Source organism: Triturus cristatus, chromosome 3_2, assembly GCF_964204655.1.
Source record: "Triturus cristatus chromosome 3_2, aTriCri1.1, whole genome shotgun sequence".
Classification (NCBI taxonomy): Eukaryota; Metazoa; Chordata; class Amphibia; order Caudata; family Salamandridae; genus Triturus; species Triturus cristatus.
The window spans coordinates 725,403,386-725,419,284 of record NC_140584.1 but is presented as its reverse complement, the minus strand read 5'-3'; positions in this window follow the sequence as shown (position 1 = coordinate 725,419,284).

Sequence of the window (15,899 nt, the reverse complement as noted above, 5' to 3'; positions counted from 1 at the left end):
AGTAAATACAACCAGAACACTCTGGGGTGGTGTTAGACATGGCATCCTTGGCGTGGTTTTCCCTGACTTATTGCCTCTACCCCCTGTATTTTTGACACTATGCTGGATTTCGTTTTTTGCTGGTTTAGATGCTTTGGGCACTTTGCCACTGCTGATCAGTGCCAAAGTGCAAGTGCTCCCTGGTTAAATTGTAATTGTGATTGGTTATCCATGATTGGCATATTTGTTTTACCAGTAGGTCCCTAGTAAAGTGCACTGAGCGTGCCAAGGCTAGTGATTCAAATGCCACTAGTGGGCCTGCAGCACTGATTGTGTAACCCACAGGAGCAGCCCTAATATGGTGTCTCAGGCCTGCCACTGCAGTGCCTGTGTGCAGTTTGTTAACTGCCATGTTGACCTGACCAGTGTCCACACTTGCCAGGCCAGACCCCTCCCTTTTTCATACACATATGACACCCCTCCGGTAGTCCCAAGGTACACCCCTGGTCAGGGTGCAGTGTATGTGAAAGGTAGGAAATGCACTAGTGTGGGTAACATGTCCTGATAGTGAAATACTGCCAATGTTGTTTTTCACTATTGAAAGGCTAGGCTATCTTGCCCCATAGGACAGAATGGGGAATGATGTGTTACATGTTTACCTGCATATCTTCCCATAGCAGCAAGATAGAAATTTGGAATCTGGTATCCCTGAACTCAGAATTTAATAACACATCTTTTAGAGAAGAAGGGTTTTTAAATTCAGTGTTTTGAAATAGCACTTTTAAGAAAGTGGCTATTTTCTTGTTCAACCTTTCTGTGTGCCTCTGCCTGTTTGTGAATTGACTGTCTGGTTTGTGAGTGACAGGGGCTGGGATGGCTCCACGAGGCTGGGTGAGTCAGCACTAGGCTGACTTGACCTATCTGCATTTGGAGTGGTGGGAGGAGTAGCATCTGGGTTTGAATAGAGCTGTGCCTGCCTTCCACAATGCTGGCTCCACCTCCTGCGGTGCGTCTGATGGCCCTGGCACACACTCACAAAGGAAGAAGATGTGCACTGGCAGAGTGCACTCAGAACTGGTTTGGACTGGGTCCAGGACCCCTCACACATGAAGAACAAAGACTTTTGGAGTATAAATATCAGAGTTGAAACCCCTAACCTTTAGACAAGAAAACTTTGTGATCGAGTAGGAATTCCTGTCAAAGAGAACAGCTGAAGAAGACTGAGGAGGAGTTCTGCCCTTGCTGTGTGCCTCAGGCTGACCTGCAGTTTGCCGTTTCTGCTGAGGAAGAGGACTAAGGGACTTTCTTTTGTGTGCTGTGTCTCCCTGCTTAAAGAGGAGCTGTGCTGTGTGCTTTGTACCTCTGAAGAGTCTCCAAGGACCTGAGTAGAGCTGGCCTCCTGATTCTGAAATCCAAGCCACAAAAGGACTTCACCTCCAGCCTCCCTGAACTTCCTTGCTGGGAGTTACAGTTTGCCAGGAGCGCCTGTAACTGTGTGTCAGGCCTTCCCGCTGTTGCGAGCTGTCCAAGAGTAAGAAGAAGTAGAAAATTCTGTTTTCTGACGGCGTCGCCGCTGTGACGCCGCAACCTGCATCGAGGCCCAGGGAGCCGCTCGTGAAGTGACAACGCTGCGTCCGGCCTGCTGCTGTGGTGTTTTCACTGTGTTACTGTGAGTGTTGGTACAAATACTTTACACATTGCCTTTGGGATAAGCCTGTCTGCTCGTGCCAAGCTACCAAGGGGGTGAGCAGGGGTTATCTAAAGTGTGAATCCCCCTTACCCTGACTAGAAGCAAGGGTCTCTATTTGGTCAAAGGTACCTACCTCTGCCAACTAGAGACCCCCAGATCTAACATGTGCTCACATCATACAGTGTTGGGAAGTTATGGTCTGATTGGCTAAAGACCCTGTCCTATTTCAGGTGAAATAACACTTGTCCCTCAGGGATTTCTTATTAGGTCCCCGGAAACCACATCAAAAGCGCTTCTTATATGCTATAGACAACAAACTGTGGAAAGTCTCTCAATAGGAAGGGGCTGAGAGGCTTCCAAAGATTGATTGGATTCATCTGGAAAAGGCTTTGGCAGTGGTTGACCACGTTATCTTCCAGGATATATACATTGGGCAACATAGTATCATCTGCAATTAGCGTAATGCAGAAGAACATGCCTATTTTACAGCACGGACAGTCACAACTTTGGTCCATTGTGTTATTAAGCTTGACACTTCACACCTTACATTCTGGCCACGTGCTTTGGCATTATATTAACACCACTAATTTGTTGTCTTCATACAAGCTAACTGACTGACAAATATTAATAGCATGGAGAGATGAAAAGTATACCAAGTTGCACATTGAAAAAATATACACATTGAAACCAATTACCTTTCACCGTTGACTAAATGCCTTCCATGGATTGGATAATCCATGGATATATTACTGTACCAGTCACGACATTCCAATTCCAAAATTGTCCACTAAATCACCAGGTAGGCAAATATGAAGTCTTAGGGGAAGGATTAGTGCATGAATACTGGGATTTACCTTTCAAGTTTAGATGCAGGAATGAGTACACAGAAGTTTTTTTCAGTGGTTCCGACTGTGATAATGTTTTTTGTGGGTCCTTCATATGCAAGGACATTTCACTTCACAGGGCTTGTACTGAGTTGGTTGCGAGCTTATCCAATTATCTGATGGGTTCTCTGGCCACTGTGATTAGTCCAGTTTTAAAGCTGCTCTCCAACTGAAGTTATTTGATTCTGAATGATCAAGGCTGCTGTGGAATGGAACCATGCATCGCTTATCTTTTGACAGTTAATTTCATAGTTACTTGCTGCACCCAAGTTTTGTTTCCACCGACCCGCAAAGATAGGGAGGCAATGCCATGCTTTTACAAAAGGATGTGGCCTTAACATCCACCAAAGAGACGTTTTATCTCCAGTTTGTCAGTCCTTCGTCCGAAATACAGATGCTGCTTCATACTAACTTCCACTGTATTTGCGGGAGCTGGTCCACCATATCTTTAACATGTCCAATACAAAGGGAGTAGCGCACTTTTTAAAATGTATTGGCTCTGTATTGGTTAGGACATTCCAGGCAGTTTTCGAAGCTAAACAATCATTCATACACTCCATACTCGGAAAGGATTTTGGAGGTCTTCCGCTTGTCCTTCTGCTTGTAGCAGGGATTCTTATTTTATTTTTCCTGCTCCGCAATGGATGTCCCGGTTCAAACCGGAATGGAAACAGCAGTGCCTGTGCTGCTATGCCAAGAGCGCATGATGCATTGCTTCAGCACACCTCTGCTTAGAGAACTGAGCGAGCATTGGTTCTTATTGTTCAGGCATGTGTGGCCTCACTGCATACAACCTGTATTCCTCTGTCTGCTTTGCATTCATGAATGTGTACTGGATTTCTGCCTCAGATGGCAATTGGTTGTGCCGGTGCACATTGAGGTACTGATGGACCCGTTAAGGGCACATGGGTATAGCTGTCCCCAGCGTATTCCTTTTCTACTAACCGCATTCTTCAAGCCACCATGGGATGTTTTGGCTCATATTGAACCGAATACCGGCTCTGAGGAACACTTATAATATGTAGTCCCTCCCTCGGCGGCTGCTGTGGGGACTGAATGGGACCACCTTTGCTCTATAAACCTGCTCCGAGGTGCGCCACTGGGATTGTCGTCTGCAGTTGCTGGCAACAGCAAGTTTGCGACTACCTCTTTGAACACATATACAATTGGTTATTCCGTTTGGTGGGAACTATTTGGCCTGTTTTTCAACACAGTATAACGAACATATGATTTTTTGGATGATTTATTATTAGTTTTCTTCTAGGCACCTTGGCTTTCTGTATGCTTGGGATTTCAAACTGTATGATGACATTTTTAAGAGTTTTTAGAAATTTCCTCTCGGTGATTTTTCAAAATGGTTATAGATTTTACAGTTTTATGATTTTATATGGCCTGCGGGTTTTTTAAGATATTAGTATGGGGAGTGGGTCTTATGTGCCCGGGCTATGCCCATGTAGCAATGCTACATATTTGTCTTACATTATCCTCTTTCTGCGCAATAACATTCTACTGTGACCTTTCACACCTAAATGCGTGTGTGACAATGTTTGATTAGTTTCTCGAAAACTGCTTTACTTACACATCTGGCTTCACGCAACATTACCATGATGCCTCGAACACTTAGTACAAGGCCATTGCACACGTTGTGCAAATGTCATTCTATCTTCATCCACGGGGCGACAGGTCTATCTGCATACGCATAGCAATACTAATCTGCATATACAGCGCAAGTATGCTTTTTATTATCAAGAAAGAGGCATTTGCGGGGGTTAGCAGAGGAGGCACTTCAGCTGACGTCGAGGGGTCCCTGCAGGCTGAGATTTTGCCAAGCAGCTGCATAACATCTCCATGAGGGGTTGCCAGTTCGTGACCAAGCTGGGGTCCTACATTCTATCCCGCCAGGTAGTGGGGTTGGATCAAACGATGGGGGTATTTTTGGCTCCAGATACACACACCTACACGTGCACTAGATGCACACAGAGTAGAAATTGCATAGTAGGAGTACGTCTGATTATTACCTTGCCTACATATATACATTGTTTTAGCACCACGATGGAACTATACATGCTATTTAATATTTTGGTGCTTGTAATCACTTTCATATGCTTCTGTCTACTGATTATCACAGCACATGTATTCTTTACAAGAACAATATTGCTTCAATAGATATATTGAAAACGTCCCATTGTGTATTCTCTGTATACTCCTCTGAGAACAGGAGCGCATGAGTGACTGGGTTGTAGATCGGCTACCACAATACTTGAGGGGTCAGAGTTGTCATGTTCAGTGGTTGCCAGAAGCCATTCATCCCTGTTTAGGTTAGGGGGACGTATGGTGGTGCTGTGAGCAAGCTGGTCTGTAGGCCAACATATACAATGGGGTGCATGGAATCAGTCTAGGCACCACACCCAAAGTTTATGTTGTCCACAAACCCGCAGAACCATACTGAGTAGTGGGACCTACACGACAACAGCCATCTATGCATTCATGAATTTTATGGTTCCTGTGATGTTGATACAACTCTGAAAATGCTAAATGTGAAGACAATTGTATAGCCTTTACAGCGTGAGCCTTGTATGTACTCTGTCTGGAGCAGATGCGGATGCTGTTAGCTATGTGTAAAGTCCCACATATCACTCATCCAAAATCATGCTTAGCTCTCAAAACAGTTGTCTGGGAGCTAGCAATATCTTATAGACCCCCTTCAGAGTGTCACACAGCCTTGAGGTCACTTATTTGATGCCCCCAAGCAAACCATTTCATTTACAATGTGCTGGTTGTGTGACATCAGTTTGCCCAACCTGCCGAGAGAAAGGCCTGACAATAAGCTGTGCCAGGCTGGGGTTGAGTCTTTGTGGCAATACAACTGATGCACGGAGTTACATCCTTGTTGACCTGTAGGTACTTACATGCTCACAATTAAGTTGTCACAAACAATACTCCCCCAGATTGTTATCACATGAACTACATTTGGAATGGTGATTGTGGTTACCCCTTGACCTGATACTTCTGTCCATTGACCTACATTTCCCAGTTGTGTGATTTCCTAATAACAGTACCCTTACTTCCACAGGTCTGTTTTCTGTTCCATGAATATTGCTTGCACTGCACAGCCCTGTCTCACATGTGACACATTAACAGTGCAGATAAATGGTTACTTCATAACAGGCTTTATATAGGCGAATCACCAGCTTTTTATATTCAACCAATCCAACAGGACATACAATGGAATGTAGATGTCATCCCTGTAGTTATGCCACATATGGCAAAAGGTGTGTCCTGTGAAGCTAGTACATGCCACACATACTCCATCACCCATATTATGATATTCGATCTGTGAGTACACATGTCTGCACATGCCCAGAGAGAAAACTTTTACTGACACACATGGCAGCCTTATCCTAGGATGTAGTCCATACTATGATACCATGCTCCATGGACCGTAGCCATCAAGTCAATGGGCCTAGCTGTAGAGGTGTCAGTACAATAATACAGAATTTTTTAGCCATCAAGAAGCCTCATTGTTTTCTCTGGTGTCATATTACCTCACACCACAGTATATGTGAGATGGGCCTGACCTCATGATGTTAGTGGCCTGCCTTAGTCAGTTTGGGGCATGACCAGGTATGAGTATAGTCAGAATCTTGATACAAATGTGTATATCCATGTATTAGTAGTATTCTGCATGAGAAAACTACACAAGTTATGTCTTAACTTTTGAGTAATGAGTGTGCTAGATGTATTGGCAATGTATCACATCACAACCAATATACGTAAAATGTCATTTATATTCTGTTTTTCTTCTCTTGTATCCATACAGGTCAATGTCCATCAGAAGAGGAACATATGGCAGGGCATCGCCAGGAAGGTGCAGAGTATGAGGGTCTACAAGCGGAGCAGCATCCATTGCCAAAAGAGGTGGGAGGACCTGAGGTGCTGGACCCGAAAAATCACAGAGGTCCAGCTGAGGAAGTCCTCCCAATGCAGGCGGTGCATGTGCTGCACCCTGACCCCCTTAATGGCTCATATGCTGATGGTGGCCTAGCCTGAGCTTGATGGGCAGTTGAGGGTCCAACAGTAGCTACAAGGGGGTAAGACCTGACCAGAAATCTACATGTTCTATTGCCATCTTTTTTTGGTAACAGACAGGCATTTCCCCATTAACATTGAGAGTGAATCATGTCCAACGCATTAGAAGAGTTGTTGAATGTGTAGGTCTGGTAGTAGGTGCTGAATGATGTACTTTGTCTCTTGTTCTTATGACCAGGAACACAGCAGAGTCAAGACCACTACCAATTTACTGTCCTGAGCAGACACATCGCTGAGTAAAGTAATTGATCAACTCATGTCATGTTCTTTGATGTTCTGGGTGACTGTTGTACCAAACAGGTCACTTGTCTTCATTGTGTCAGGAGTGATGCTCCCTCACTACCGTGTCTCATGTGATGATACACTATTACATGTGATATGGCATACAGGTCACTTTATATACAGTGACTAGACAACACTTCCCATTGGTAAGGTGGGATTCTACAGTAACACAGGTGTGCAAACATCACCAATGCCAACAGCATTAGTGCTACATGTTGCCCAGTGTACATTTCTCTGTTTCATATGCAATACTGCTTCAAGAATCATTAACTGACTGGTGGCATGCATCAGGGAGTAAGATGTAGAAATGTAGAGATCATATGTGAGATTCTACACTCAGTCATACAAGGCAAATTGTGTTTGCTATGCCAATTGGTGCTGTGACGTGCCATTTCATTAGAACTGAAGTGATCCCACCTCTTTGTGTCATAGATATGTACTGACACCCAACAATCTTCAAAGGTGTGTTGGCTTGTAGGAATGCAATCTATGAATTGTGTTGTCACAAGTACCAAGCAGGACTGGGGATGTTCATAGGGCTATCTGAAGACTTATGCTGTGTGCATTTGGAGTGTCTATCTCCCAGTACTTTGGCCCTTAATATTTCTAGGCTACTTTTCTATGCTACATATGATACGTAGCAAAGGTACTGCAGTACAGCTTTCATTTGACTTTTTTGAAAGTGGACACATGATGAAGTCTCAAGTAAAAAGTGACATCAGTTTTAAATGAGCATGTAACATTATTTCTGCTACAGCACATATTGCTGCTGATTTGCTTTAAAACTTGACCTTCATGACATCATGATGTTGTATAAGGTAAATGAAAACTGGGGCTTGTGTGAAAAGTGTGGAAATGTATATTTAGTAGCCATCCTATTTGGTGGCATCAGTTTGCTATGGTATACTACAAGGGCCAAAGTATACAAGATGATCAACTATACTATTATATACATAAGGATGGAGTGTAGACAAGTCCATTCATGGTATTGGTGCTATCTGGGGTTATGACATCACTGTCATCAACTTTTTCAAGGTATTATACCTTGCATGCATGTACTCATGCTAATGTTGAAGCCTATACAGTGAACCATGAAGCTGGTGTAATCTGTGATCTTTAGAAATGTTTTGTGTTGAAATCTGATGTCAGGTGTGTTAACGCATTTGCATTAAACCAATTTAATATGTCATTCCAGATCCATCCCAGGCAAGCAAAGGAGGAGGGCCAACATCATTGGTCACAGTAGTTCTGGTTGTGACAGTGCGGACATGGAGGAACCGAGTGACCGAGTAGGTGTGGGGAGTGCCACGTAGGAGGCAAGCTCACCTCTGTTATCTTCAGGGTAATCCTCCAGTGAACACTCCTGAGTGGTGGTAGACCCCACAGGATTTGTTCCAACTTCAACCTTGCACGCCCCCTCTAGTTCCATCACTACCCTCCCTGTTGAACCCAAACCAGTTGGCCGGACCTGCTCCCCTATGATGGGAGCCATTGCCTTTGCTCCAAGCACCTCAGCCCCTGCCCCTGTCCCCGTGCAGAGTGAGTAGACTATTGGTTTTCTGAGAAACATCTCTGTGGGTCAGACTGCACTACTGAATGTCATCCAGGGGCAAGGCAGCCATCTGTAGCAGATGGTGGCCTACCTGGAAGGAATTCACCATGCAATGTCTGGCCTACAGAGGATTTTTCCGACTCTGGTCTCCTCTCTCAGTGCAGTTTCCGACTCCCCCAGCTGTATCTCCCTCCCCTATCCTTTAGCCATTCCAATGAGCTATTCCCTAACCTATTCAAAGCACATTCAAACATTTGCACACACTCACTCATAAATACCCAAGCAGCACATCCACACGTAAGCAAAAACCTCACAAAAAGCAGGCATGCATCCAAACAGACAAACATCGTACCGCACCACCACAACTACAGGCACAGCTACCGACATCACATCCCCAGCCACAGGCACAGCCACCACCATCACATCCACAACTACCACTGCCAGCACCACATCCACGAACTCACACCACTCCCCCTTCATATCCCTGCAGAGGACAGATGACAGCATACACACATGCACACACCACATCCTCAGCCAGCACAGACAAAACCACACCCACCCCCCTAACCACCATCACTTCCATACACACACCACACATAACCACAAACACTGACATCACCACATCAGCATCCACAACACCCACACTTCCACTGCCGCAAAATCTGCATATACACCAGTCACATTCTTCGCACCTAAGAAATACAGAACCACACATGCTACCCTATCTGTGTTAGACAGGGCAGGTTTTATGGCTCTGCAGTGTGCTACCCTATAGGGAAGCGTCCCCTAGTTGCACAGCTGGGTTCCCGCTGGGGAAGGTGTTTGGTTTTTCAATCTTAATTAAGATAGAGTTTGACTCAATTTGATTATTTTTCTGATTTCATTCATTCATGAATTTTTCCATTCATGTATATTCACATTCTTGATGTGGTACTTTTTCATAAACGAGTTGATTGGTGGACCATTCAACGAAACAAATCATCTGGTTAAACAATCCCAATACATTTTGGGCAGGAATAGCTCTTCTTCAGGGAATGTTCAATTTTTGATGAAGTAGTATGTTGTGCTCACAAACTCGTGTCCCAGTTCGCCACCATTGCAGTCAACGGGGGAAGCACTATTTCCTAATAATTTTTGACATGCTTTTTATTAGAAAACGATACCCTATTGCACCCCCAGAACCTAACAAACAATATCAGCACAGATACTAACTCATCTAATTTTGGAGTATGTGAACAATACTAATTACTGCAGTGTGCTCATCCACACCATTTAACTATGGACTGCCAGTTGGCCTTTTGTTCTGTTTTGTCCTTGTTGTTTATTTGGAGTAATTACAATTTTTTATTTTTTAACTCATTAGTCCTAGAATTAGTTTTCCCTAACTATATTTGGCAAACTGGCAACCTGGCAATGTAGCAGAGGTTAAATTGTGATGCAATGGTATTGTGTTTACACAGTATGGCAGATTATACTACACATATTTTTAGATTGTACTTTGTTATTCACATGCACAATTTGATATGGTATGTGATGGTGATTACTTTTTATGGGCAGGCATTCATCAAAGTGTTGACCACTTGCACCACCTAATTGATGTGATTTGATACAATCGAATGTATGACTACAGGTGTGTTTTTTCAACCCGATTGGTGACTAATATGAACAGGTTTTTACATTTACAGCTTGGAGCCAGTGCAGGAGTCACACAGGACAAGGGAAAATGTTTCATGGATGGATACGTGGGATGATTCAAAATTGGGCCAGACATTGATTGGCGTGGTAGTTCACATGGTAAATGTTTCAGCTTGTCTTGAGCTATGTCTACATCCATTTGCTTGCACTACCCCCTATGATATATGTTGGATATGTTTTCAATGTGTGCAAGCTGGTTATTTGTTTATCCGCACCTGAAGACTGGTTAGTTGTCAAACCTTTTTTATGTTATGTTTTTGGACGTGTCCATTATTTTGTGTGTAGCTTAAACCTACTTTAGTTATGAGAACAATGCTGTTTCTGATGTATTCGTTTTTATATCGTGCACCTACACATTATACATATATGCATGGCACTTAGTGTTGCTGTTCGTTATCCCTGATATACTTGAAGTCAGGGGGCCTGTACACAGAGATATCTAGAGACATGGGCAAAGTGGGCTCTGGCTCAGGGAGTCTGACTTTCGCGGTGCCCCCTGATTGAGCTAACCCTGTTCTACAGAGTCTTGCCATAATGACTTTGAAATACTTCTTCAACAGATTGGTTTGATTAACATTTTCCAAAAACTAATTTTTAATGTGGGTGATGTATGAGTGTCTATTACAGAAATTTTGCAGAGATGGTGTGTTTCTGTTTCGTGAAACATCAATACTTCATTTCGATATCAAAACAGGACCTAGCATGTGAGAAATGAGAGCGTGACACAAAGCTTAATTGCTGCTGTGATACAACATTAAAAACAAACATCAATATCCATAAATATTAGATGTAAACACATTTGGATTTTGGAAGGTTGTGCTTGTGCTGTGTCAGTGACCTGGTCTAAGGGGGCATCAAAGAGGTGAATATAGATCATACACTTAAAGCTGTTCTGAACAGGGTCTCACAAAATATGTTTGGGCCAAGGTGCCCAAACACCTTAAGATGTCACTGCGATTGGGCCAGTTGAAACACTGGCAGTCTGCCCTCAGACAGACGCATTGGCTTATCCCACCGCCACCAAGAGTTCTTGACGGCGTTGCCCCGGCAGTGCCGCGGGAGTCTTTTGTCTATAGAACAGCATACATCGTAATGGGGCAGGAAGACTGCCAACTGATGGTCACCTTACCACAAAACAAGTAATCAGTCCCTAAGTAGGTAAGAGACTGAGATTAAAGGATTCTACAAAAATAGTAACTGAAGGCATATAAATGTCTTCAGAAAAATAAAGATCAAGGGGCACATGCATCACGGTATATTGAGTTTGCAAATAGAGCGATTTGCAAAAATCGGCCGTTTGCAATTGCAAAATGGCCTTTTGCAATGCATGAAAGTTATTGAGATTCGCAATTTAGGTAATCGCAATTTCTTGTGATTACCTAAATTGCGAATGCAAATAGGGAGTCACAATTTGCGATTCCCAAATGCATATGCAAGAAGCCTTTCCTAAATTTGAACTGTGCATTTAGGAAAGGCTAATTAGCATCAAGTTCAAGTTAATGCTAATATGTGCATACTTTGAAAAATGCACAAAACTGCGTTTTTCAAAGTACTATGTGGCGACCATATGCATACAGAGAATGTGTGTGCCTTTCATGTGCACCTGTTTCTGTTAGGGGCACCTCAGGGGTGCCTTAGGCCCCCGGGCGCCTTTGCCTTTGCATTACCTAATTTACGATTACCAATTAGGTCATCGTAATTTAGGCAATGCAAGACCATTCGCACCTATAGGCCTTGAGGCCGATAGGAAAGAATGGAATTGCAATAGCAAATAGCGGTTCCCTAATGGTGTTTGCGATTCTCAAGGAATCAGAATTCGAGAATCGCGATTTGCTGTTTTGTATGGTGCATTGCATTTTGCCATTACCAAATAGCGATTTCTTACCACAATGGGATCCTAAGATTTTCAAGGACACTCAGGTTAAGAATTGAAGGACTTTCATGAAGCATTATATTCCTATTACTACTTACTTAACATTATTTCCTATGTCCCTCAGGACACAAGAGGACCTCATTGTCCCACCAGCAGTGCACCAAGAGACCCGTTTGCAGAGTGGTGTACAAAGGGGAATGGCCTCAGACCACCTCTCTACAATCCAGCTGTGTAGCGCTTACTGGAGGTACCTGGTGGTCTAGTTGGCCCCCAGGGACCCTCAGTATTCAAGGGGTCGTAATCCCCCAACTTAGAACATGCCAGGGGGTGGGCTTGCAGACTGGTGGAGAAAGGGGGTGTGACCTGTGTCCACCTCTCAGCAATCCCACTGTTTGGGGCTTACCGGAGGTAAGAGGTAGGCTAGTTGGTCCCTAAAGGACCCCTAGCAGTGAAAGGGACTTCAATCCCCATCCAAGAGAGAGCCAGGGAGCGCATTAGAAGAGTGGTGGGCAAAGGGGGCGTGGTCTGTTATGAGAACTTAGCAATCCTGCTGTGTGGGACTTACTGGAGGTAATAGGAGGGGTAGGTGGCCCCCAAGGTTGTCGTTGGGGGCCAACTACCCCTCTTGTTACCTGTAGTAAGTCTCACACAGTAGGATTGCTAAGATGTCTAAGGAGGACATGCCCTCCTTTCTCCACCACTCTGCAAACATGCCTCCTGGCAGACTATGGGATGGGGATGAAGTCCAATTTACTCCTGAGGGACTTCGGGGGCCAAGGACTCCTGGTACCTCCTCTAAGTCCTATGCAGCGGAATTCCTGAGCTCTGGTCGGAGGCCCAGCACCCTTTATCCACCACTCTGCAAATGTGACTACTACTTAAAGAAGCATATTTCTGCACCTCTGACTTAGAGGTAGTTTTAATCCCCCTGCCCGATTATGTACTAGGGCCTTACAGAGGAGGTTATGCCAATCACAGGGGTACCCCAACACATAGTGTTTCCTAGTGTAGGTAGGTGTTTTCACTGTATTCTAAGTGTCTTTTAGCATAGCACTGGCTCTAGGCCTGGTTAGTCAGAGTCAGTTACCACCAGAAGCCATCAGCAAAAAGTTGGGGGCACAGGATGACTTTGCAAAAAGGCTTCTTTCTGCTCCTCTGTTGGTTCTTTGTGCACATCTCTTACTTCTTTCTGCACCTTTCTTCGACTTTCTGGACTTCTGTTGCCTCGTTCTGCATTTCTCTTGCTTCTTTCTGTGCCTTTCTTCCTCTTTCTGCACATGTCCTACCTCTGTAGGCATAGTTAGAAATTAGCATTTAAAAAACCTTTGAAATTCACTGACAAAAACACAGGTTTCAGCGACGTTATAGTTAGAAATTAGCATTTAAATAACCTTAGAAATTCACAGAAAAATCCACAGGTTTCAGGGACGTTATAGTTAGTTGGACATTTCACTCGTACAAAACCAGAGAAATTTGGCTGCTCTAGTTAGTTCAGCTAACTATAACTCGCCCCCCCGCAATGCACTGCTGATGATGTCACATATTACATCATTCATGACATGGTCAGTGATATGTATATATATATGTGTGTGTGTGTGAAGAAGCATCTGGACCTGGTGAGAGGATCAGGATGGGACTGAAGTTGCTGCACTGCAAGGGAATGAGAGGAATTACACAATAAATAAAATATAAATCTGCAACAAATTACACATGCATTGCAATCCAACAGTCTTGGATGGTGTAAACACCTAATAGATATTTAGAAAGGATCAATGATATAATATCAGCAAAAAGAATATGGACTCACAAAATTATCAGAAAAAACATAGTTTACAAAAAAATCACCAACCCTCTGTTTAAATGAGACAAATATCGATGAAAAAAATATTGCTGTTAAAATATCAATTTCTACTAATATCAAAACCACAAATATCATAAGCAAAAATATTACCTATAAATAAATATCTAAAATATTAAAACACACAATATCATGTACTCTAATATTGAAAAAATAAAGCCAAATATTAAAAAATTAAATAAATACTCTATTTTAATAAAAGAAATTACCTACATAAATCAATAAATCATCTGGCTACCTTATTTCATTTTTATAACAATGAAATAAACTGTAAACATATAGGAAAATAATTAAAATACATTTCAAAACATGCACCCTGGTAGAAGACCAATGGGGCAGATGCTTGCCGAGCTGCAATTTACAACAAACTTGGCAAGTATCGATGCACACTATACTATTGTTAAGCCTGCTTTTTTTTAAAGCATTTTTTCTCACTTCATAGGGCATATATAACACCTAAAAAGCTGTCCAAAACTGGGGAAGGAAAGCTGGTTGCCTGTGCAGTGTGGCTTGGAAAAAGCGACAGATGTACATATGTTTTTTCAATGTACGCAAATGCAAAGTTTCTGGCATGAAGTTGAATCAGCACTCACAGGTATTTTGGGAACACACATAAAGGTAAGCCTTGCACAAATTATCTTTGAGGTGAATGAGGGTGTGCCAAGAGTGACTACTTTTTATTTTATTTTATACATTATTGCTTGCTAGAAGGGAGATCTGTCGTAACTGGATAAGTGAAACACCACCACTGCATTCAAAATGGCTAGAGTCCCTGTTTTATATGTCTAGAATGGACTTGTTGGGAAATGGGTCCAAAAAGAGGAAGAAGTTCTGTTATATATTACAAAACTGGGCAGAGACTAACCAAAGCCAATGAAGGGCTTAATGATAACAAAAATAAAATAAAAAGAACCCCCTGTCCAATAATTACGCTGAGGGAACTCTTTGACTTAGCTGCAAGGGCCTCCCAGGACAGTTTATGCAGCCGCCGGAAAATCGGATGCTGTCTGAGAGAGACTTACCAGAAGGAGAATGGTGTCTTTTTTTGACCTAATGCCTTTCTTTCTCTACCTCCTTGTAGGGGTCTGTGGTCTCCTCCTTTGCAGAGGAATGGCAAGGGTAAAAGTCATCAAAACCTGAGATGATTGAGGAAAACAACAAAAAACTAAAAAAAACATTAAATAATTAAAAAATAAAAAAAAACATTCAGAAATGTATGTAATATAAAATAATAAACATTAAAAATGAAATTAGAAACAAATAATACATCTAAAATAACACATAAAATCTAAAATATATATATTTCACATTAAAACAGAAACCTTAATTAGTGTCCTTCATAAAAATGGATAACTGAAAAAAGGTCAATCTAATCGGAATGTATCCAATAAAAATAATGGCAAAACACTCAATGAATAAAAATGGAAATTAATGAAGCATACAATATATAGGAGCAGAAAATGTCTACTCTTACCACACCAAAAAGACTTAGGGCCTGATTACGAGTTTGGCAGTTTGGGAGCGGGCCGCCACTCCTCTGTCCACTCTCATACCACAAAACACAACCTCCGACTGCCTGCCAGATTAGGAGTTTTCTCCTGGTCTGGCCAGTGGTCCTTTGGCGGTCCCTTGGAGGTGCTGTGCTATGGGTCATATGTGAGCCTTAGCAAGGCAGCACCAGAGCCTGTTCCTGCATGGCATGGACTATAAAGTCCACACCGTGCAGGGACAGGAGGTGCAGGCACACAGGGGGCACACTATGTGCCCCCCTGCATACATCCCCAGGGCTTGAGGCCTGTAAGGCCCCCTTTGTTTACTAACCCCCCCCCCCACTTTTCATGGCAGGCTCACTGCCATGAAAACTGTGATGGTGAGAAAATTCGTAATATGCTTGGCGGTGCCGCTGGGGCTCCACCAGCATATTGCAAGCCTCTGACCGCTGCGCCACAGATGACGGATCACCGATCGGCGGTGGTTGAGGCAGTCCAATGACAGCC